This window comes from Gadus chalcogrammus, chromosome 12, assembly GCF_026213295.1.
Source record: "Gadus chalcogrammus isolate NIFS_2021 chromosome 12, NIFS_Gcha_1.0, whole genome shotgun sequence".
In the NCBI taxonomy this organism is placed as follows: Eukaryota; Metazoa; Chordata; class Actinopteri; order Gadiformes; family Gadidae; genus Gadus; species Gadus chalcogrammus.
The window spans coordinates 10,788,008-10,810,507 of NC_079423.1; the positions used below are offsets into that span (position 1 = coordinate 10,788,008).

The 22,500-nt window shown below is 45.0% G+C and overlaps 25 non-coding genes and 1 pseudogene across 25 annotated transcripts; all 26 read left to right on the forward strand.

The window, feature by feature from the left end:
- The first annotated feature begins 488 nt into the window (after positions 1-488).
- LOC130395844 (5S ribosomal RNA) lies at positions 489-604 on the forward strand. The gene has a single exon (XR_008898851.1). It is a non-coding gene; the product is annotated as a 5S ribosomal RNA (ribosomal RNA).
- Positions 605-1,118: 514 nt separating this feature from the next.
- Positions 1,119-1,238, forward strand: LOC130396127 (5S ribosomal RNA; annotated as a pseudogene).
- Positions 1,239-1,767: 529 nt separating this feature from the next.
- LOC130400729 (5S ribosomal RNA) lies at positions 1,768-1,886 on the forward strand. Its single transcript, XR_008903205.1, has one exon. It is a non-coding gene; the product is annotated as a 5S ribosomal RNA (ribosomal RNA).
- A 518-nt stretch (positions 1,887-2,404) lies between these two features.
- Positions 2,405-2,523, forward strand: LOC130395221 (5S ribosomal RNA). The gene has a single exon (XR_008898302.1). It is a non-coding gene; the product is annotated as a 5S ribosomal RNA (ribosomal RNA).
- Positions 2,524-3,040: 517 nt separating this feature from the next.
- Positions 3,041-3,159, forward strand: LOC130400511 (5S ribosomal RNA). The gene has a single exon (XR_008902993.1). It is a non-coding gene; the product is annotated as a 5S ribosomal RNA (ribosomal RNA).
- Positions 3,160-3,678: 519 nt separating this feature from the next.
- LOC130395504 (5S ribosomal RNA) lies at positions 3,679-3,796 on the forward strand. Its single transcript, XR_008898554.1, has one exon. It is a non-coding gene; the product is annotated as a 5S ribosomal RNA (ribosomal RNA).
- Positions 3,797-4,325: 529 nt separating this feature from the next.
- On the forward strand, positions 4,326-4,444 carry LOC130400229 (5S ribosomal RNA). The gene has a single exon (XR_008902705.1). It is a non-coding gene; the product is annotated as a 5S ribosomal RNA (ribosomal RNA).
- Positions 4,445-6,123: 1,679 nt separating this feature from the next.
- Positions 6,124-6,242, forward strand: LOC130398537 (5S ribosomal RNA). The gene has a single exon (XR_008901103.1). It is a non-coding gene; the product is annotated as a 5S ribosomal RNA (ribosomal RNA).
- Positions 6,243-6,771: 529 nt separating this feature from the next.
- LOC130398538 (5S ribosomal RNA) lies at positions 6,772-6,890 on the forward strand. Its single transcript, XR_008901104.1, has one exon. It is a non-coding gene; the product is annotated as a 5S ribosomal RNA (ribosomal RNA).
- A 529-nt stretch (positions 6,891-7,419) lies between these two features.
- LOC130398540 (5S ribosomal RNA) lies at positions 7,420-7,538 on the forward strand. Its single transcript, XR_008901105.1, has one exon. It is a non-coding gene; the product is annotated as a 5S ribosomal RNA (ribosomal RNA).
- A 529-nt stretch (positions 7,539-8,067) lies between these two features.
- Positions 8,068-8,186, forward strand: LOC130398541 (5S ribosomal RNA). The gene has a single exon (XR_008901106.1). It is a non-coding gene; the product is annotated as a 5S ribosomal RNA (ribosomal RNA).
- A 529-nt stretch (positions 8,187-8,715) lies between these two features.
- LOC130398542 (5S ribosomal RNA) lies at positions 8,716-8,834 on the forward strand. The gene has a single exon (XR_008901107.1). It is a non-coding gene; the product is annotated as a 5S ribosomal RNA (ribosomal RNA).
- Positions 8,835-9,362: 528 nt separating this feature from the next.
- Positions 9,363-9,483, forward strand: LOC130394422 (5S ribosomal RNA). Its single transcript, XR_008897583.1, has one exon. It is a non-coding gene; the product is annotated as a 5S ribosomal RNA (ribosomal RNA).
- Positions 9,484-10,142: 659 nt separating this feature from the next.
- Positions 10,143-10,261, forward strand: LOC130398543 (5S ribosomal RNA). The gene has a single exon (XR_008901108.1). It is a non-coding gene; the product is annotated as a 5S ribosomal RNA (ribosomal RNA).
- Positions 10,262-10,781: 520 nt separating this feature from the next.
- Positions 10,782-10,900, forward strand: LOC130398544 (5S ribosomal RNA). The gene has a single exon (XR_008901109.1). It is a non-coding gene; the product is annotated as a 5S ribosomal RNA (ribosomal RNA).
- A 519-nt stretch (positions 10,901-11,419) lies between these two features.
- LOC130400480 (5S ribosomal RNA) lies at positions 11,420-11,538 on the forward strand. The gene has a single exon (XR_008902963.1). It is a non-coding gene; the product is annotated as a 5S ribosomal RNA (ribosomal RNA).
- Positions 11,539-12,066: 528 nt separating this feature from the next.
- Positions 12,067-12,184, forward strand: LOC130394328 (5S ribosomal RNA). The gene has a single exon (XR_008897497.1). It is a non-coding gene; the product is annotated as a 5S ribosomal RNA (ribosomal RNA).
- Positions 12,185-12,703: 519 nt separating this feature from the next.
- Positions 12,704-12,822, forward strand: LOC130394970 (5S ribosomal RNA). The gene has a single exon (XR_008898077.1). It is a non-coding gene; the product is annotated as a 5S ribosomal RNA (ribosomal RNA).
- Positions 12,823-13,350: 528 nt separating this feature from the next.
- Positions 13,351-13,470, forward strand: LOC130395812 (5S ribosomal RNA). The gene has a single exon (XR_008898822.1). It is a non-coding gene; the product is annotated as a 5S ribosomal RNA (ribosomal RNA).
- A 656-nt stretch (positions 13,471-14,126) lies between these two features.
- Positions 14,127-14,245, forward strand: LOC130399823 (5S ribosomal RNA). The gene has a single exon (XR_008902320.1). It is a non-coding gene; the product is annotated as a 5S ribosomal RNA (ribosomal RNA).
- Positions 14,246-17,785: 3,540 nt separating this feature from the next.
- LOC130395798 (5S ribosomal RNA) lies at positions 17,786-17,904 on the forward strand. Its single transcript, XR_008898809.1, has one exon. It is a non-coding gene; the product is annotated as a 5S ribosomal RNA (ribosomal RNA).
- Positions 17,905-18,419: 515 nt separating this feature from the next.
- Positions 18,420-18,538, forward strand: LOC130400634 (5S ribosomal RNA). The gene has a single exon (XR_008903112.1). It is a non-coding gene; the product is annotated as a 5S ribosomal RNA (ribosomal RNA).
- A 519-nt stretch (positions 18,539-19,057) lies between these two features.
- On the forward strand, positions 19,058-19,175 carry LOC130395294 (5S ribosomal RNA). The gene has a single exon (XR_008898367.1). It is a non-coding gene; the product is annotated as a 5S ribosomal RNA (ribosomal RNA).
- A 522-nt stretch (positions 19,176-19,697) lies between these two features.
- On the forward strand, positions 19,698-19,816 carry LOC130398546 (5S ribosomal RNA). Its single transcript, XR_008901111.1, has one exon. It is a non-coding gene; the product is annotated as a 5S ribosomal RNA (ribosomal RNA).
- Positions 19,817-20,333: 517 nt separating this feature from the next.
- On the forward strand, positions 20,334-20,451 carry LOC130394601 (5S ribosomal RNA). Its single transcript, XR_008897743.1, has one exon. It is a non-coding gene; the product is annotated as a 5S ribosomal RNA (ribosomal RNA).
- A 518-nt stretch (positions 20,452-20,969) lies between these two features.
- On the forward strand, positions 20,970-21,088 carry LOC130400973 (5S ribosomal RNA). Its single transcript, XR_008903438.1, has one exon. It is a non-coding gene; the product is annotated as a 5S ribosomal RNA (ribosomal RNA).
- Positions 21,089-22,500: the final 1,412 nt, after the last annotated feature.

The following is a 22,500-nucleotide window of genomic DNA, read 5'->3' on the forward strand; positions in this document are numbered from 1 at the left end:
TCATTGCCTCCGTGGCGCCGTGACCTGATGTTTACTGCCAACCGCTTTGGAGATTTAAGCAAACATACAAAAACTGACAAAGTCTCTCAAAACTATTTTTGTGAAACATGAGGACAGTATAGTGATACTGACAGCAGGGAGCACCAGAGAGCTGAACGACGTTGTACATTCTTAAACTTTCACCAACACAAACACGCACGCTCACTCAGATCATGGGAGGACGTCAAAAAATCACCACCCATTCTCTGACACTTTAACCGTTAACCTTGGTTCAAACATTTAACATCACACGCACACGCAGTGTATTTCAGATAATTAATGAATTCAGATGTCACAATGATGACATGGATAAGGAGTCCTACTGAATCAATTACTGCCGTTTATATCTAACTAATGATTGTTTTTGTAAAAGTGTAACGTCGAGCCTCAGCAGCTTTCTCACTCCTTATGTGCTACTGTATAAAACTGGTTTTGCGCCTGCACTAATTGCTTACGGCCATACCACCCTGAACACGCCCGATCTCGTCTGATCTCGGAGCTAAGCAGGGTCGGGCCTGGTTAGTACTGGATGGGAGACCGCCTGGGAATACAGGTGCTGTAAGCATTTCTTTTTCAACTCGAGCTCATTGACTCCGTGGCCGTACCGTGACCTGATTTACTGCCAACCGCTTTGGAGGATTTAAGCAACATACAAAAACTGACAACGTCTCTCAAAACTATTTTGTGAAACATGAGGACAGTATAGTGATACTGCCAGCAGGGAGCACCAGAGAGCTGAACCGACAGTTGTACATTTCTTAAACTTTCACCAACACAAACACGCACGCTCACTTCAGATCATGGGAGGACGTCAAAAAATCACCACCCATTCTGACACTTTAACCGTTAACCTTGGTTCAAACATTTAACATCACACGCACACGCAGTGTATTTCAGATAATTAATGAATTCAGATGTCACAATGATGTGTTTACATGGATAAGGAGTCCTACTGAATCAATTACTGCCGTTTATATCTAACTAATGATTGTTTTGTAAAGAGTGTAACGTCGAGCCTCAGCAGCTTTCTCACCTCTTATGTGTACTGTATAAAACCTGGTTTTGCGCCTGCACGATTGTCTTACGGCCATACCACCCTGAACACGCCCGATCTCGTCTGATCTCAGGAAGCTAAGCTAGGGTCGGGCCTGGTTAGTACTGGATGGGAGACCGCCTGGGAATACCAGGTGCTGTAAGCTTTTTCTTTTTCAACTCGAGCTCATTGCCTCCTTGGCCTACCGTGGCGTACCGTGACCTGATGTTTACTGCCAACCGCTTTGGAGGATTTAAGCAACATACAAAAACTGACAACGTCTCTAAAAACTATTTTTGTGAAACATGAGGACAGTATAGTGATACTGCCAGCAGGGAGCACCAGAGAGCTGAACCGACAGTTGTACATTTCTTAAACTTTCACCAACACAAACACGCACGCTCACTTCAGATCATGGGAGGACGTCAAAAAATCACCACCCATTCTCTGACACTTTAACCGTTAACCTTGGTTCAAACATTTAACATCACACGCACACGCAGTGTATTTCAGATAATTAATGAATTCAGATGTCACAATGATCGTTTACATGGATAAGGAGTCCTACTGAATCAATTACTGCTGTTTATATCTAACTAATGATTGTTTTTGTAAGAGTGTAACGTCGAGCCTCAGCAGCTTTCTCACTCCTTATGTGCTACTGTATAAAACCTGGTTTTGCGCCTTCACTAATTGCTTACGGCCATACCACCCTGAAAACGCCTGATCTCGCCTGATCTCGGAAGCTAAGCAGGGTCGGGCCTGGTTAGTACTTGGATGGGAGACCGCCTGGGAATACCAGGTGCTGTAAGCTTTTTCTTTTTCAACTCGAGCTCATTGACTCCGTGGTGTACCGTGACCTGATGTTTACTGCCAACCGCTTTGGAGGATTTAAGCAACATACAAAAACTGACAACGTCTCTCAAAACTGTTTTTGTGAAACATGAGGACAGTATAGTGATACTGCCAGCAGGGAGCACCAGAGAGCTGAACCGACAGTTGTACATTTCTTAAACTTTCACCAACACAAACATGCACGCTCACTTCAGATCATGGGAGGACGTCAAAAAATCACCACCCATTCTCTGACACTTTAACCGTTAACCTTGGTTCAAACATTTAACATCACACGCACACGCAGTGTATTTCAGATAATTAATGAATTCAGATGTCACAATGATCGTTTACATGGATAAGGAGTCCTACTGAATCAATTACTGCCGTTTATATCTAACTAATGATTGTTTTTGTAAAGTGTAACGTCGAGCCTCAGCCGCTTTCTCACTCCTTATGTGCTACTGTATAAAACCTGGTTTTGCGCCTACACTAATTGCTTACGGTCATACCACCCTGAACACGCCCGATCTCGTCTGAACTCGGGAGCTAAGCAGGGTCGGGACGGGTTAGTACTTGGATGGGAGACCGCCTGGGAATACCAGGTGCTGTAAGATTTTCTTTTTCAACTCGAGCTCATTGACTCCGTGGCGTACCGTGACCTGATGTTTACTGCCAACCGCTTTGGAGGATTTAAGCAACATACAAAAACTGACAACGTCTCTCAAAACTATTTTTGTGAAACATGAGGACAGTATAGTGATACTGCCAGCAGGGAGCACCAGAGAGCTGAACCGACAGTTGTACATTTCTTAAACTTTCACCAACACAAACACGCACGCTCACTTCAGATCATGGGAGGACGTCAAAAAATCACCACCCATTCTCTGACACTTTAACCGTTAACCTTGGTTCAAACATTTAACATCACACGCACACGCAGTGTATTTCAGATAATTAATGAATTCAGATGTCACAATGATCGTTTACATGGATAAGGAGTCTTACTGAATCAATTACTGCCGTTTATATCTAACTAATGATTGTTTTTGTAAGAGTGTAACGTCGAGCCTCAGCAGCTTTCTCACTCCTTATGTGCTACTGTATAAAACCTGGTTTGCGCCTGCACTAGTTGCTTACGGCCATACCACCCTGAACACGCCCGATCTCGTCTGATCTCGGAAGCTAAGCAGGGTCAGGCCTGGTTAGTACTTGGATGGGAGACCGCCTGGGAATACCAGGTGCTGTAAGCTTTTTCTTTTTCAACTCGAGCTCATTGACTCCGTGGCGTACCGTGACCTGATGTTAACTGCCAACCGCTTTGGAGGATTTAAGCAACATACAAAAACTGACAACGTCTCTCAAAACTATTTTTGTGAAACATGAGGACAGTATAGTGATACTGCCAGCAGGGAGCACCAGAGAGCTGAACCGATAGTTGTACATTTCTTAAACTTTCACCAACACAAACACGCACGCTCACTTCAGATCATGGGAGGACGTCAAAAAATCACCACCCATTCTCTGACACTTTAACCGTTAACCTTGGTTCAAACATTTAACATCACACGCACACGCAGTGTATTTCAGATAATTAATGAATTCAGATGTCACAATGATCGTTTACATGGATAAGGAGTCCTACTGAATCAATTACTGCCGTTTATATCTAACTAATGATTGTTTTTGTAAGAGTGTAACGTCGAGCCTCAGCAGCTTTCTCACTCCTTATGTGCTACTGTATAAAACCTGGTTTTGCGCCTGCACTAATTGCTTACGGCCATACCACCCTGAACATGCCCGATCTCGTCTGATCTCGGAGCTAAGCAGGGTCGGGCCTGGTTAGTACTTGGATGGGAGACCGCCTGGGAATACCAGGTGATGTAAGCTTTTTCTTTTTCAACTCGAGCTCATTGCCTCCGTGGCCTGCCGTGGCGTACCGTGACCTGATGTTTACTGCCAACCGCTTTGGAGGATTTAAGCAACATACAAAAACTGACAACGTCTCTCAAAACTATTTTTGTGAAACATGAGGACAGTATAGTGATACTGCCAGCAGGGAGCACCAGAGAGCTGAAACGACAGTTGTACATTTCTTAAACTTTCACCAACACAAACACGCACGCTCACTTCAGATCATGGGAGGACGTCAAAAAATCACCACCCATTCTCTGACACTTTAACCGTTAACCTTGGTTCAAACATTTAACATCACACGCACACGCAGTGTATTTCAGATAATTAATGAATTCAGATGTCACAATGATCGTTTACATGGATAAGGAGTCCTACTGAATCAATTACTGCCGTTTATATCTAACTAATGATTGTTTTTGTAAAAGTGTAACGTCGAGCCTCAGCAGCTTTCTCACTCCTTATGTGCTACTGTATAAAACCTGGTTTTGCGCCTGCACTATTTGCTTACGGCCAAACCACCCTGAACACGCCCGATCTCGTCTGATCTCGGAAGCTAAGCAGGGTCGGGCCTGGTTAGTACTTGGATGGGAGACCGCCTGGGAATACCAGGTGCTGTAAGCATTTTCTTTTTCAACTCGAGCTCATTGCCTCCGTGGCCTACCGTGGCGTACCGTGACCTGAGCCCTATACCACGAAGCTCGCTGAACATACCCAGGCTTTCTTAGGAAAACCTGGCTCGACAGAGCCGCAACTCGCAATCAGAGTTAAGTGGTACCACGAAGCTCACTTTAGATTCAATTAGTTGAACCAGGTTTTCCGCTTTAGGTTCAGTGCGCGTTCACGTGAGAGGGGCGTTTTTTGCGTCATTTTTCTCACCTTTACGATAGATCAAGCAGTCTATATGCGTATAAGTGAAAATATTCTGCATATTGTCTGTAAAATAACTATGCCAAATGCAGAATTGTTCGCCATTAATCCAAATAGAATGATGATGATTAAAAAATGCATAAGCAACGTCCATCCTGCCTTATTCTATCATTTAGGGAATTCACTTTAAATCCACCCTATTTAAGAAATGTATCGCATGTTTTCGACCGCTGAGAGGTAGCGGCTGTAGCGTAGTGGATTAGCATAAGACCCGAACGCCAGCGACCGGGGTTCAAATTCGCCGGTCTATCATCATGCATTTTACCCCCATAGATGTGGTGCCAGCACGGCCTTGAAAATATGGGTTCAAGTTCGAAATAAGCACAAAAATATAATTCCATAAGCTTTAGTGAATAAGTATTCCATATGCATGAGAATTAGGAATTTATAGGCTTCACATAAATTCGCGTCACTTGGGAGTCGAACCCCCCGCGCAGAAATTCAAGACTGACGCGCTACCTCCACTCTAGTTCATTGTCTACATAAGGTCCAAAAGGACGATCAAATAACGAACACCCTCTGATGAGAATCTGTATCTCTCATGAAGAACCCCAATTTCGTTGTTTGCACAATGACAATAAAGTCTGAAATCTGAATATCGTCAGACAATGCCAAGGGATCGGTTCTGTACGAGAAGTGCGCCGGGGTCCACGGGAACACACACAAATGGTGACGCCATTGTCAGAGGAGGAGCTAGGAAGCTGCGCACGCCGATTTAAGTAGCCGATCTCCGGCTAGACTAAGCCGAAAAACTGCTCCCGACCAGGTTTGGTTGCGAGCATAAGTCACCATGGTGATACAGCGACGCTAAAAGAGATCGACTTTCGTGGTACAACTAACCCAGGCTTTGAGCTCAACATACCTCGCTAACCCTCTAAGCGAGCTTCGTGGTACAGGGCCCTGATGTTTACTGCCAACCGCTTTGGAGGATTTAAGCAACATACAAAAACTGACAACGTCTCTCAAAACTATTTTTGTGAAACATGAGGACAGTATAGTGATACTGCCAGCAGGGAGCACCAGAGAGCTGAACCGACAGTTGTACATTTCTTAAACTTTCACCAACACAAACACGCACGCTCACTTCAGATCATGGGAGGACGTCAAAAAATCACCACCCATTCTCTGACACTTTAACCGTTAACCTTGGTTCAAACATTTAACATCACACGCACACGCAGTGTATTTCAGATAATTAATGAATTCAGATGTCACAATGATCGTTTACATGGATAAGGAGTCCTACTGAATCAATTACTGCCGTTTATATCTAACTAATGATTGTTTTTGTAAAAGTGTAACGTCGAGCCTCACCAGCTTTCTCACTCCTTATGTGCTACTGTATAAAACCTGGTTTTGCGCCTGCACTAATTGCTTACGGCCATACCACCCTGAACACGCCCGATCTCGTCTGATCTCGGAAGCTAAGCAGGGTCGGGCCTGGTTAGTACTTGGATGGGAGACCGCCTGGGAATACCAGGTGCTGTAAGCTTTTTCTTTTTCAACTCGAGCTCATTGACTCCGTGGCCTACCGTGGCGTACCGTGACCTGATGTTTACTGCCAACCGCTTTGGAGGATTTAAGCAACATACAAAAACTGACAACGTCTCTCAAAACTATTTTTGTGAAACATGAGGACAGTATAGTGATACTGCCAGCAGGGAGCACCAGAGAGCTGAACCGACAGTTGTACATTTCTTAAACTTTCACCAACACAAACACGCACGCTCACTTCAGATCATGGGAGGACGTCAAAAAATCACCACCCATTCTCTGACACTTTAACCGTTAACCTTGGTTCAAACATTTAACATCACACGCACACGCAGTGTATTTCAGATAATTAATGAATTCAGATGTCACAATGATCGTTTACATGGATAAGGAGTCCTACTGAATCAATTACTGCCGTTTATATCTAACTAATGATTGTTTTTGTAAGAGTGTAACGTCGAGCCTCAGCAGCTTTCTCACTCCTTATGTGCTACTGTATAAAACCTGGTTTTGCGCCTGCACTAATTGCTTACGGCCATACCACCCTGAACACGCCCGATCTCGTCTGATCTCGGAAGCTAAGCAGGGTCGGGCCTGGTTAGTACTTGGATGGGAGACCGCCTGGGAATACCAGGTGCTGTAAGCTTTTTCTTTTTCAACTCGAGCTCATTGACTCCGTGGCCTACCGTGGCGTACCGTGACCTGATGTTTACTGCCAACCGCTTTGGAGGATTTAAGCAACATACAAAAACTGACAACGTCTCTCAAAACTATTTTTGTGAAACATGAGGACAGTATAGTGATACTGCCAGCAGGGAGCACCAGAGAGCTGAACCGACAGTTGTACATTTCTTAAACTTTCACCAACACAAACACGCACGCTCACTTCAGATCATGGGAGGACGTCAAAAAATCACCACCCATTCTCTGACACTTTAACCGTTAACCTTGGTTCAAACATTTAACATCACACGCACACGCAGTGTATTTCAGATAATTAATGAATTCAGATGTCACAATGATCGTTTACATGGATAAGGAGTCCTACTGAATCAATTACTGCCGTTTATATCTAACTAATGATTGTTTTTGTAAAAGTGTAACGTCGAGCCTCAGCAGCTTTCTCACTCCTTATGTGCTACTGTATAAAACCTGGTTTTGCGCCTGCACTAATTGCTTACGGCCATACCACCCTGAACACGCCCGATCTCGTCTGATCTCGGAAGCTAAGCAGGGTCGGGCCTGGTTAGTACTTGGATGGGAGACCGCCTGGGAATACCAGGTGCTGTAAGCTTTTTCTTTTTCAACTCGAGCTCATTGACTCCGTGGCCTACCGTGGCGTACCGTGACCTGATGTTTACTGCCAACCGCTTTGGAGGATTTAAGCAACATACAAAAACTGACAACGTCTCTCAAAACTATTTTTGTGAAACATGAGGACAGTATAGTGATACTGCCAGCAGGGAGCACCAGAGAGCTGAACCGACAGTTGTACATTTCTTAAACTTTCACCAACACAAACACGCACGCTCACTTCAGATCATGGGAGGACGTCAAAAAATCACCACCCATTCTCTGACACTTTAACCGTTAACCTTGGTTCAAACATTTAACATCACACGCACACGCAGTGTATTTCAGATAATTAATGAATTCAGATGTCACAATGATCGTTTACATGGATAAGGAGTCCTACTGAATCAATTACTGCCGTTTATATCTAACTAATGATTGTTTTTGTAAAAGTGTAACGTCGAGCCTCAGCAGCTTTCTCACTCCTTATGTGCTACTGTATAAAACCTGGTTTTGCGCCTGCACTAATTGCTTACGGCCATACCACCCTGAACACGCCCGATCTCGTCTGATCTCGGAAGCTAAGCAGGGTCGGGCCTGGTTAGTACTTGGATGGGAGACCGCCTGGGAATACCAGGTGCTGTAAGCTTTTTCTTTTTCAACTCGAGCTCATTGACTCCGTGGCCTACCGTGGCGTACCGTGACCTGATGTTTACTGCCAACCGCTTTGGAGGATTTAAGCAACATACAAAAACTGACAACGTCTCTCAAAACTATTTTTGTGAAACATGAGGACAGTATAGTGATACTGCCAGCAGGGAGCACCAGAGAGCTGAACCGACAGTTGTACATTTCTTAAACTTTCACCAACACAAACACGCACGCTCACTTCAGATCATGGGAGGACGTCAAAAAATCACCACCCATTCTCTGACACTTTAACCGTTAACCTTGGTTCAAACATTTAACATCACACGCACACGCAGTGTATTTCAGATAATTAATGAATTCAGATGTCACAATGATCGTTTACATGGATAAGGAGTCCTACTGAATCAATTACTGCCGTTTATATCTAACTAATGATTGTTTTTGTAAGAGTGTAACGTCGAGCCTCAGCAGCTTTCTCACTCCTTATGTGCTACTGTATAAAACCTGGTTTTGCGCCTGCACTAATTGCTTACGGCCATACCACCCTGAACACGCCCGATCTCGTCTGATCTCGGAAGCTAAGCAGGGTCGGGCCTGGTTAGTACTTGGATGGGAGACCGCCTGGGAATACCAGGTGCTGTAAGCTTTTTCTTTTTCAACTCGAGCTCATTGACTCCGTGGCTACCGTGGCGTACCGTGACCTGATGTTTACTGCCAACCGCTTTGGAGGATTTAAGCAACATACAAAAACTGACAACGTCTCTCAAAACTATTTTTGTGAAACATGAGGACAGTATAGTGATACTGCCAGCAGGGAGCACCAGAGAGCTGAACCGACAGTTGTACATTTCTTAAACTTTCACCAACACAAACACGCACGCTCACTTCAGATCATGGGAGGACGTCAAAAAATCACCACCCATTCTCTGACACTTTAACCGTTAACCTTGGTTCAAACATTTAACATCACACGCACACGCAGTGTATTTCAGATAATTAATGAATTCAGATGTCACAATGATCGTTTACATGGATAAGGAGTCCTACTGAATCAATTACTGCCGTTTATATCTAACTAATGATTGTTTTTGTAAAAGTGTAACGTCGAGCCTCAGCAGCTTTCTCACTCCTTATGTGCTACTGTATAAAACCTGGTTTTGCGCCTGCACTAATTGCTTACGGCCATACCACCCTGAACACGCCCGATCTCGTCATGATCTCGGAAGCTAAGCAGGGTCGGGCCTGGTTAGTACTTGGATGGGAGACCTCCTCAGAAGCCCAGGTTGCTGTAAGTAGTGACAGGTGTCACCAAAAGAAAAAAAAAAAAAACACGCCCGATCTCGTCTGATCTCGGAAGCTAAGCAGGGTCGGGCCTGGTTAGTACTTGGATGGGAGACCGCCTGGGAATACCAGGTGCTGTAAGCTTTTTCTTTTTCAACTCGAGCTCATTGCCTCCGTGGCCTACCGTGGCGTACCGTGACCTGATGTTTACTGCCAACCGCTTTGGAGGATTTAAGCAACATACAAAAACTGACAACGTCTCTCAAAACTATTTTTGTGAAACATGAGGACAGTATAGTGATACTGCCAGCAGGGAGCACCAGAGAGCTGAACCGACAGTTGTACATTTCTTAAACTTTCACCAACACAAACACGCACGCTCACTTCAGATCATGGGAGGACGTCAAAAAATCACCACCCATTCTCTGACACTTTAACCGTTAACCTTGGTTCAAACATTTAACATCACACGCACACGCAGTGTATTTCAGATAATTAATGAATTCAGATGTCACAATGATCGTTTACATGGATAAGGAGTCCTACTGAATCAATTACTGCCGTTTATATCTAACTAATGATTGTTTTTGTAAAAGTGTAACGTCGAGCCTCAGCAGCTTTCTCACTCCTTATGTGCTACTGTATAAAACCTGGTTTTGCGCCTGCACTAATTGCTTACGGCCATACCACCCTGAACACGCCCGATCTCGTCTGATCTCGGAAGCTAAGCAGGGTCGGGCCTGGTTAGTACTTGGATGGGAGACCGCCTGGGAATACCAGGTGCTGTAAGCTTTTTCTTTTTCAACTCGAGCTCATTGACTCCGTGGCGTACCGTGACCTGATGTTTACTGCCAACCGCTTTGGAGGATTTAAGCAACATACAAAAACTGACAACGTCTCTCAAAACTATTTTTGTGAAACATGAGGACAGTATAGTGATACTGCCAGCAGGGAGCACCAGAGAGCTGAACCGACAGTTGTACATTTCTTAAACTTTCACCAACACAAACACGCACGCTCACTTCAGATCATGGGAGGACGTCAAAAAATCACCACCCATTCTCTGACACTTTAACCGTTAACCTTGGTTCAAACATTTAACATCACACGCACACGCAGTGTTTTTCAGATAATTAATGAATTCAGATGTCACAATGATCGGTTTACATGGATAAGGAGTCCTACTGAATCAATTACTGCCGTTTATATCTAACTAATGATTGTTTTTGTAAGAGTGTAACGTCGAGCCTCAGCAGCTTTCTCACTCCTTATGTGCTACTGTATAAAACCTGGTTTTGCGCCTGCATTTATTGCTTACGGCCATACCACCCTGAACACGCCCGATCTCGTCTGATCTCGGAAGCTAAGCAGGGTCGGGCCTGGTTAGTACTTGGATGGGAGACCGCCTGGGAATACCAGGTGCTGTAAGCTTTTTCTTTTTCAACTCGAGCTCATTGACTCCGTGGCGTACCGTGACCTGATGTTTACTGCCAACCGCTTTGGAGGATTTAAGCAACATACAAAAACTGACAACGTCTCTCAAAACTATTTTTGTGAAACATGAGGACAGTATAGTGATACTGCCAGCAGGGAGCACCAGAGAGCTGAACCGACAGTTGTACATTTCTTAAACTTTCACCAACACAAACACGCACGCTCACTTCAGATCATGGGAGGACGTCAAAAAATCACCACCCATTCTCTGACACTTTAACCGTTAACCTTGGTTCAAACATTTAACATCACACGCACACGCAGTGTATTTCAGATAATTAATGAATTCAGATGTCACAATGATCGTTTACATGGATAAGGAGTCCTACTGAATCAATTACTGCCGTTTATATCTAACTAATGATTGTTTTTGTAAGAGTGTAACGTCGAGCCTCAGCAGCTTTCTCACTCCTTATGTGCTACTGTATAAAACCTGGTTTTGCGCCTGCACTAATTGCTTACGGCCATACCACCCTGAACACGCCAGATCTCGTCTGATCTCGGAAGCTAAGCAGGGTCGGGCCTGGTTAGTACTTGGATGGGAGACCGCCTGGGAATACCAGGTGCTGTAAGCTTTTTCTTTTTCAACTCGAGCTCATTGACTCCGTGGCCTACCGTGCGTACCGTGACCTGATGTTTACTGCCAACCGCTTTGGAGGATTTAAGCAACATACAAAAACTGACAACGTCTCTCAAAACTATTTTTGTGAAACATGAGGACAGTATAGTGATACTGCCAGCAGGGAGCACCAGAGAGCTGAACCGACAGTTGTACATTTCTTAAACTTTCACCAACACAAACACGCACGCTCACTTCAGATCATGGGAGGACGTCAAAAAATCACCACCCATTCTCTGACACTTTAACCGTTAACCTTGGTTCAAACATTTAACATCACACGCACACGCAGTGTATTTCAGATAATTAATGAATTCAGATGTCACAATGATCGTTTACATGGATAAGGAGTCCTACTGAATCAATTACTGCCGTTTATATCTAACTAATGATTGTTTTTGTAAAAGTGTAACGTCGAGCCTCAGCAGCTTTCTCACTCCTTATGTGCTACTGTATAAAACCTGGTTTTGCGCCTGCACTAATTGCTTACGGCCATACCACCCTGAACACGCCCGATCTCGTCTGATTCGGAAGCTAAGCAGGGTCGGGCCTGGTTAGTACTTGGATGGGAGACCGCCTGGGAATACCAGGTGCTGTAAGCTTTTTCTTTTTCAACTCGAGCTCATTGACTCCGTGGCGTACCGTGACCTGATGTTTACTGCCAACCGCTTTGGAGGATTTAAGCAACATACAAAAACTGACAACGTCTCTCAAAACTAGTTTTTGTGAAACATGAGGACAGTATAGTGATACTGCCAGCAGGGAGCACCAGAGAGCTGAACCGACAGTTGTACATTTCTTAAACTTTCACCAACACAAACACGCACGCTCACTTCAGATCATGGGAGGACGTCAAAAAATCACCACCCATTCTCTGACACTTTAACCGTTAACCTTGGTTCAAACATTTAACATCACACGCACACGCAGTGTATTTCAGATAATTAATGAATTCAGATGTCACAATGATCGTTTACATGGATAAGGAGTCCTACTGAATCAATTACTGCCGTTTATATCTAACTAATGATTGTTTTTGTAAAAGTGTAACGTCGAGCCTCAGCAGCTTCTCACTCCTTATGTGCTACTGTATAAAACCTGGTTTTGCGCCTGCACTAATTGCTTTCGGCCATACCACCCTGAACACGCCCGATCTCGTCTGATCTCGGAAGCTAAGCAGGGTCGGGCATGGTTAGTACTTGGATGGGAGACCGCCTGGGAATACTAGGTGCTGTAAGCTATTTCTTTTTCAATTCGAGCTCATTGACTCCGTGGCCTACCGTGGCGTACCGTGACCTGATGTTTACTGCCAACCGCTTTGGAGGATTTAAGCAACATACAAAAACTGACAACGTCTCTCAAAACTATTTTTGTGAAACATGAGGACAGTATAGTGATACTGCCAGCAGGGAGCACCAGAGAGCTGAACCGACAGTTGTACATTTCTTAAACTTTCACCAACACAAACACGCACGCTCACTTCAGATCATGGGAGGACGTCAAAAATCACCACCCATTCTCTGACACTTTAACCGTTAACCTTGGTTCAAACATTTAACATCACACGCACACGCAGTGTATTTCAGATAATTAATGAATTCAGATGTCACAATGATCGTTTACATGGATAAGGAGTCCTACTGAATCAATTACTGCCGTTTATATCTAACTAATGATTGTTTTTGTAAGAGTGTAACGTCGAGCCTCAGCAGCTTTCTCACTCCTTATGTGCTTCTGTATAAAACCTGGTTTTGCGCCAGCACTAATTGCTTACGGCCATGCCACCCTGAACACGCCCGATCTCGTCTGATCTCGGAAGCTAAGCAGGGTCGGGGCTGGGTAGTACTTGGATGGGAGACCTCCTCAGAAGCCCATGTTGCTGTAAGTAGTGACGGGTGTCACCAAAAAAGAAAAAAAACACGCCCGATCTCGTTTGATCTCGGATGCTAAGCAGGGTCGGGCCTGGTTAGTACTTGGATGGGAGACCGCCTGGGAATACCAGGTGCTGTAAGCATTTCTTTTTTTCAACTCGAGCTCATTGCCTCCGTGGCCTACCGTGGCGTACCGTGACCTGATGTTTACTGCCAACCGCTTTGGAGGATTTAAGCAACATACAAAAACTGACAACGTCTCTCAAAACTATTTTTGTGAAACATGAGGACAGTATAGTGATACTGCCAGCAGGGAGCACCAGAGAGCTGAACCGACAGTTGTACATTTCTTAAACTTTCACCAACACAAACACGCACGCTCACTTCAGATCATGGGAGGACGTCAAAAAATCACCACCCATTCTCTGACACTTTAACCGTTAACCTTGGTTCAAACATTTAACATCACACGCACACGCAGTGTATTTCAGATAATTAATGAATTCAGATGTCACAATGATCGTTTACATGGATAAGGAGTCCTACTGAATCAATTACTGCCGTTTATATCTAACTAATGATTGTTTTTGTAAAAGTGTAACGTCGAGCCTCAGCAGCTTTCTCACTCCTTATGTGCTACTGTAGAAAACCTGGTTTTGCGCCTACACTAATTGCTTACGGCCATACCACCCTGAACACGCCCGATCTCGTCTGATCTCGGTAGCTAAGCAGGGTCGGGCCTGGTTAGTACTTGGATGGGAGACCGCCTGGGAATACCAGGTGCTGTAAGCTTTTTCTTTTTCAACTCGAGCTCATTGCCTCCGTGGCCTACCGTGGCGTACCGTGACCTATGTTCACTGCCAACCGCTTTGGAGGATTTAAGCAACATACAAAAACTGACAACGTCTCTCAAAACTATTTTTGTGAAACATGAGGACAGTATAGTGATACTGCCAGCAGGGAGCACCAGAGAGCTGAACCGACAGTTGTACATTTCTTAAACTTTCACCAACACAAACACGCACGCTCACTTCAGATCATGGGAGGACGTCAAAAAATCACCACCCATTCTCTGACACCTTAACCGTTAACCTTGGTTCAAACATTTAACATCACACGCACACGCAGTGTATTTCAGATAATTAATGAATTCCGATGTCACAATGATCGTTTACATGGATAAGGAGTCCTACTGAATCAATTACTGCCGTTTATATCTAACTAATGATTGTTTTTGTAAGAGTGTAACGTCGAGCCTCAGCAGCTTTCTCACTCCTTATGTGCTACTGTATAAAACCTGGTTTTGCGCCTGTACTAATTGCTTACGGCCATACCACCCTGAACACGCCATTGAGGAAGTGATACGCTCATTGAGGAAGTGTTTGGTGTGCTTGAGTGGTGAGAGGAGGACGGTGTTGGAGCGAGGATTCTTTTGGTGGTAAATCAAGTATTTATAGATATTTTTTTGGTTAGTTTTTCGTCTCGTCGTTTATTCCCCGACAGCTTGCTGTTTGGGGGAGTATTAGTATACTTTAGTTCGGTTTTTTCCGATGTCTCACGCGGTTTCGGAAACTCGAATGGAGGACGGCATGGAACGGAACACGGCTCCTGCTGCGGTGACGGATGGTGGTTGTGTGGCGAAGAGGACATCGGAGGACGTACTAGGCGGGAGACCGGTGACTGCGGAGAGAGCAACAAGAGAGAAGGAGGACAAGGTTGCGGATGGTGGCCCGAGCTACAGCAGGGAGTTGTCTGTGGCTGTGGAGCTTGTGGGAGAGGAGAAAATCCCGATGATTGAGATGCTAAGGGCGATGCAGAGTGTATGTGGATTGGTCTTGGGATGTCGCTACCTCTCATTGAACCAATATGAAGTAACGATGAATCACCCCAACGGGAAGAGGCGATTGTTGGATGGTTTTAGGATAAGGGGGACCAGCGTCGTCGCAAAAGACTTGACTGCAGATGAGATGGTGGTGTCCTTATGAGTCTACCAGTGTACATTACGGATGAGGAGATTCTGAAGAAGCTTGCGGACTGGGGTGTGGAGGCAGTTTCGCCGATTGCAAGGAGGAAGTGGCCTGGATGACCATATGTGAGGGTACACGGTTTGTTAAGGTGAAGTTTAACAAGGAAGTACGGTCCTTGCCTTGGTCCACACGTTTTGACACTGAAAAGGGTGCTGAATATTTCCGTGTCATCCATGACAGACAATTAAGGTGTGTAGATTGTGCATCCAGCCTGGACATATAGTGAGGGACTGTCCTGACTTCCTCTGTCGGAAGTGCGGGAAGCAGGGGCACTATGCAAGGGAGTGTGTGGCTGTGATTAAATGCAGAGAGTGTGGTAATAGAAAGGAAAATTGTGTGTGTAAGGAGGAGCAGGTGGGAGGGGGTGCCCTCTCAGTTGACCCAGACTCAAGGGCTGTATCGTTGGAGAGTGAGGGAAGTGGAGGGGAAGAGAGTGCGGAAGAGGAGATGGAGCACGGGGAGCTGTCTGACGGGGAGACAGTCTTGGACAGTCAGCTACAGGTTGTGCTGAAGGACCCGGGTGTGGGGGGCACTGGGGTTGCCCGGGGGGCAAAGCTCTCAAGTAGAGCTTTCCTCTCTACCGGCATCTGGGCACCCTACACCAGCGGAGGGCATAGCCAAGGTGCCGCGGGGGTCTGGACAGTTGGGGAACGAGGCGGGACATGGCACGGGGGCTAGCCTGGAAGTTGATTTGGTTGTGTCAATGGCCCCGGCATCAGGGGGAGATGGGGGCACAGGGATGGGGGGGGGCAGGAGCTCTCAAGCGGGGCTCCTCTCTTTACAGGCGCCCGGGTGGCCTACAGTAGAGGAAGATGCAGCCTGGGGGTCTTGTGCTGTGACTATTGAGGATACAGCCGACGCGTCTCATTGGCGTGGTATGGCGCCTATAATTCCCCCCCCACACTGGCTGATGGAAGGGAGAGGGAGAATAAGTCTGGGAATGAGGCGTTGGGTGTTTGTAGGGAGAGGGCGCCCAGGGTCAGACGCAGGAGGAGGGGGTTGATTCCGATGAGGAACAGAGGAACTTGAAAAAGAAGGGGTACGTAAAAAAAAAAAATGATTTTAACAGTAATACCCACTCTGTGTCTTTTGATTTCAATGGTCACACTCACATCAATTAACATCAACGGTCTTAACAATATGGCGAAGTTTGATGAGGTGTTAATCAATTTTTAAATCCGATATTTTAGTGCTGCAGGAAACAAACTGGACACAGGCTAAAATGCCAGAAATCAAGGAGAAATGGAGGGGACTGTTATTCGTCAACTGTGGGACGGCAAGATCGGTGTGGTGTGGCAATACTTGTAAAGGAGGATGTGGTTGGGAATGTGAAGGAGGTTCTGAATGATGGGAAGGGGAGGATTTTCACAAGTATTTTGTTAGGAACAGCACTTTAGTCATGGTAACGGAATCAGGGACGTTAGGATTTAGTGTGTAGTGTGGGCATTGTTTTTCCTGCTTGTTAAGACCTGGCAGACCACTCCGACGCAAATGTTTGTTGTGTATGATTAGGGTTAACCTCTCTATATGATTGTTGCGTACATTTGTGATTATCAACTGTCTGTATGTCTTCTGTGTGTCATACTGTGTTTGGTTATGACCGTAAAAGATTGTAAATTACTGTAAATACGGAATTTTAATTGTAAAACTATATTTTTGATAAAAAAAAAAAAAAAAACACGCGTCCGATCTCTGTTGATCTCGGAAGCACTAACAGGGGGGGCTTGTTAGTACTTGGATTGGGAGACCGCCTGGGGAATACAAGGTGCTGAAAGCTTTTACTTTTTCAACTCGAGCTCATTGCCTACGTGGCTACCGTGACCTACCGTGACCTGATGTTTAATGCCAACACCCCGCTTTGGAAGGCTTTAAGCAACATACAAAGACTGACAACGTCTCTCAAAACTAGTTTTTGTGAAACTATGAGGACAGTATAGTGATACTGCCAGCAGGGAGCACCAGAGAGCTGAAACGACAGGTGTACATTTCTTAAACTTTCACCAACACAAACACGCACGCTCACTTCAGATCATGGGAGGACGTCAAAAAATCACCACCCATTCTCTGACACTTTAACCGTTAACCTTGGTTCAAACATTTAACATCACACGCACACGCAGTGTATTCAGATAATTAATGAATTCAGATGTCACAATGATCGTTTACATGGATAAGGAGTCCTACTGAATCAATTACTGCCGTTATATCTAACTAATGATTGTTTTTGTAAAAGTGTAACGTCGAGCTCAGCAGCTTTCTCACTCCTACTGTACTATAAAACCTGGTTTTTGCGCCTGCACTAATTGCTTACGGCCATACTCACCCTGAACACGCCCGGTCTCGTCTGATCTCGGAAGCTAAGCAGGGTAGGGCCTGGTTAGTACTTGGATGGGAGACCGCCTGGAATACCAGGTGCTGTAAGCTTTTTCTTTTTCAACTCGAGCTCATTGACTCCGTGGCGTACCGTGACCTGATGTTTACTGCCAACCGCTTTGGAGGATTTAAGCAACATACAAAAACTGACAACGTCTCTCAAAATTTTTGTGAAACATGAGGACAGTATAGTGATACTGCCAGCAGAGAGCACCGAGAGCTGACCGACAGTTTACATTTTCTTAATCTTTCACCAACCAACAACACGCACGCTCACTTCAGATCATGGGAGGACGTCCAAAAATCACCACCCATTCTCTGACACTTTAACCGTTAACCTTGGTTCAAACATTTAACATCACACGCACACGCAGTGTATTTCAGATAATTAATGAATTCAGATGTCACAATGATCGTTTACATTGATAAGGAGTCCTACTGAATCAATTACTGCCGTTTATATCTAACTAATGATTGTTTTTGTAAAAGTGTAACGTCGAGCCTCAGCAGGTTTCTCACTCCTTATGTGCTACTGTATAAAACCTGGTTTTGCGCCAGCACTAATTGCTTACGGCCATACCACCCTGAACACGCCCGATCTCGTCTGATCTCGGAAGCTAAGCAGGGTCGGGCATGGTTAGTACTTGGATGGGAGACCGCCTGGGAATACCAGGTGCTGTAAGCTTTTTCTTTTTCAACTCGAAATCATTGACTCCGTGGCGTACCGTGACCTGATGTTTACTGCCAACCGCTTTGGAGGATTTAAGCAACATACAAAAACTGACAACGTCTCTCAAAACTATTTTGTGAAACATGAGGACAGTATAGTGATACTGCCAGCAGGGAGCACCAGAGAGCTGAAACGACAGTTGTACATTTCTTAAACTTTCACCAACACAAACACGCACGCTCACTTCAGATCATGGGAGGACGTCAAAAAATCACCACCCATTCTCTGACCCTTTAACCGTTAACCTTGGTTCAAACATTTAACATCACACGCACACGCAGTGTATTGCAGATAATTAATGAATTCAGATGTCACAATGATCGTTTACATGGATAAGGAGTCCTACTGAATCAATTACTGCCTTTTTATATCTAACTAATGATTGTTTTTGTAAAAGTGTAACGTCGAGCCTCAGCAGCTTTCTCACTCCTTATGTGCTACTGTATAGAACCTGGTTTTGCGCCAGCACTATTTGCTTACGGCCATACCACCTTGAACACGCCTGATCTCGTCTGATCTCGGAAGCTAAGCAGGGTCGGGCCTGGTTAGTACTTGGATGGGAGACCGCCTGGAATACCAGGTGCTGTAAGCATTTTTCTTTTTCAACTCGAGCTCATTGACTCCGTGGCCTACCGTGACCTGATGTTTACTGCCAACCGCTTTGGAGGATTTAAGCAACATACAAAAGACTGACAACGTCTCTCAAAACTATTTTTGTGAAACATGAGGACAGTATAGTGATACTGCCAGCAGGGAGCACCAGAGAGCTGAAACCGACAGTTGTACATTTCTTAAACTTTCACCAACACAAACACGCACGCTCACTTCAGATCATGGGAGGACGTCCAAAAATCACCACCCATTCTCTGACACTTTAACCGTTAACCTTGGTTCAAACATTTAACATCACACGCACACGCAGTGTATTTCAGATAATTAATGAATTCAGATGTCACAATGATCGTTTACATGGATAAGGAGTCCTACTGAATCAATTACTGCCGTTTATATCTAACTAATGATTGTTTTTGTAAAAGTGTAACGTCGAGCCTCAGCAGCTTTCTCACTCCTTATGTGCTACTGTATAAAACCTGGTTTTGCGCCTGCACTAATTGCTTACGGCCATACCACCCTGAACACGCCCGATCTCGTCTGATCTCGGAAGCTAAGCAGGGTCGGGCCTGGTTAGTACTTGGATGGGAGACCGCCTGGGAATACCAGGTGCTGTAAGCTTTTTCTTTTTCAACTCGAGCTCATTGACTCCGTGGCGTACCGTGACCTGATGTTTACTGCCAACCGCTTTGGAGGATTTAAGCAACATACAAAACTGACAACGTCTCTCAAAACTATTTTTGTGAAACATGAGGACAGTATAGTGATACTGCCAGCAGGGAGCACCAGAGAGCTGAACCGACAGTTGTACATTTCTTAAACTTTCACCAACACAAACACGCACGCTCACTTCAGATCATGGGAGGACGTCAAAAAATCACCACCCATTCTCTGACCCTTTAACCGTTAACCTTGGTTCAAACATTTAACATCACACGCACACGCAGTGTATTTCAGATAATTAATGAATTCAGATGTCACAATGATCGTTTACATGGATAAGGAGTCCTACTGAATCAATTACTGCCGTTTATATCTAACTAATGATTGTTTTTGTAAAAGTGTAACGTCGAGCCTCAGCAGCTTTCTCACTCCTTATGTGCTACTGTATAAAACTGGTTTTGCGCCTGCACTAATTGCTTACGGCCATACCACCTGAACACGCCCGATCTCGTCTGATCTCGGAAGCTAAGCAGGGTCGGGCCTGGTTAGTACTTGGATGGGAGACCGCCTGGGAATACCAGGTGCTGTAAGCTTTTTCTTTTTCAACTCGAGCTCATTGCCTCCGTGGCGTACCGTGACCTGATGTTTACTGCCAACCGCTTTGGAGGATTTAAGCAACATACAAAGACTGACAACGTCTCTCAAAACTATTTTTGTGAAACATGAGGACAGTATAGTGATACTGCCAGCAGGGAGCACCAGAGAGCTGAACCGACAGTTGTACATTTCTTAAACTTTCACCAACACAAACACGCACGCTCACTTCAGATCATGGGAGGACGTCAAAAAATCACCACCCATTCTCTGACACTTTAACCGTTAACCTTGGTTCAAACATTTAACATCACACGCACACGCAGTGTATTTCAGATAATTAATGAATTCAGATGTCACAATGATCGTTTACATGGATAAGGAGTCCTACTGAATCAATTACTGCCGTTTATATCTAACTAATGATTGTTTTTGTAAAGTGTAACGTCGAGCCTCAGCAGCTTTCTCACTCCTTATGTGCTACTGTATAAAACCTGGTTTTGCGCCTGCACTAATTGATTACGGCCATACCACCCTGAACACGCCCGATCTCGTCTGATCTCGGAAGCTAAGCAGGGTCGGGCCTGGTTAGTACTTGGATGGGAGACCGCCTTGGAATACCAGGTGCTGTAAGCTTTTTCTTTTTCAACTCGAGCTCATTGACTCCGTGGCGTACCGTGACCTGATGTTTACTGCCAACCGCTTTGGAGGATTTAAGCAACATACAAAAACTGACAACGTCTCTCAAAACTGTTTTTGTGAAACATGAGGACAGTATAGTGATACTGCCAGCAGGGAGCACCAGAGAGCTGAACCGACAGTTGTACATTTCTTAAACTTTCACCAACACAAACACGCACGCTCACTTCAGAGGGCATCGTAGAGTTTTCACCGCGTTTCCCGAAAGCATCGTTGGGAACGAACGTCTTGAAAACACTCGTAGCTAACGATTACTCCAGGGGTGCTCGTAGGTACTCGTAGGACGCTAAGAGCATCGTCAGCTATAGCCTCAGTGGCGTCACCATCGGACATTCCGTCTATTGGATGCGTTTTATTAAAACGCATTGCGCCTTTATGTTCTTAGTTTGGTAATTAATAAAGATTATTAATTAATTATTAATAAAGATGTTAAAATGGCCAAAATAAAACGGGACAGTCCAGAAAATGTGCAGGCAGGGCACTCAAAATGTGTGAGAGAAAGTGGGGGGATTTGTGCAGACTGACATAGGCTACTCATAAAACGTAGCATAAAATAATGTAAAAAATAAAAAAAAATTAAAGAAATTATAAATTATAAAAAACAAGCAAAGGAGCAGGCAAAAGGCTGGGATATGGTGGGGATTGGTCACGTTGACGGGAATGTTTAGTGACATGTGGGAGGGTGGAGGGGGTTAAAAAAAAGTCTCAATCACTCTTCGACGCGCATGAAAACCAGCCGCGTAGTTATGAGGGAGGCCGTCCTCACACCGATCTTCCTCGTCGTCATCGTCCTCAGCCTCCTCCGGTTCAAGCAATGCCACCCCAGCCCTTAGCTGCAATGTTGTGCAACATAGCCGTCACACATATCACGGCGCATGACTTGGCCGGCGAAAACTGGAGCCCTCCGCCTGACTTGTGAAGGCATCTAAAGCGCAACTTCCACCTCCCGATCGTGCGCTCAACGATGCACCGGGCCAGACGGTGGGCTTCGTTGTATTCCTCATCATGGACGTCTCCCGGGTTATTCACAGGATTTTTTGTCATATGGAATTATTTACAGGGGGGAAAATGCCGTGAAACGCACAGTGCATTCAGGATTAGGACTGATATATGTCGGTTTAAGCCTAATCAATTGTGTTTTAATGTCTTTAGCATTCATATAATTGCAGTCTATTTTTTTCGTAGGCTACTCTGCTGTTGTCCTTGATGGGGATATATTTTAACCCTTTTTAAACAATTTTCCTGCGACATTCCTGCGTCTCCCCCTCCTACGGAGCCCATTTCAGCACCGTGTCAGTAGACAGTTACAATCCTACGACGTCGTGAGTGCAGCGAATGCCGCGTTCACG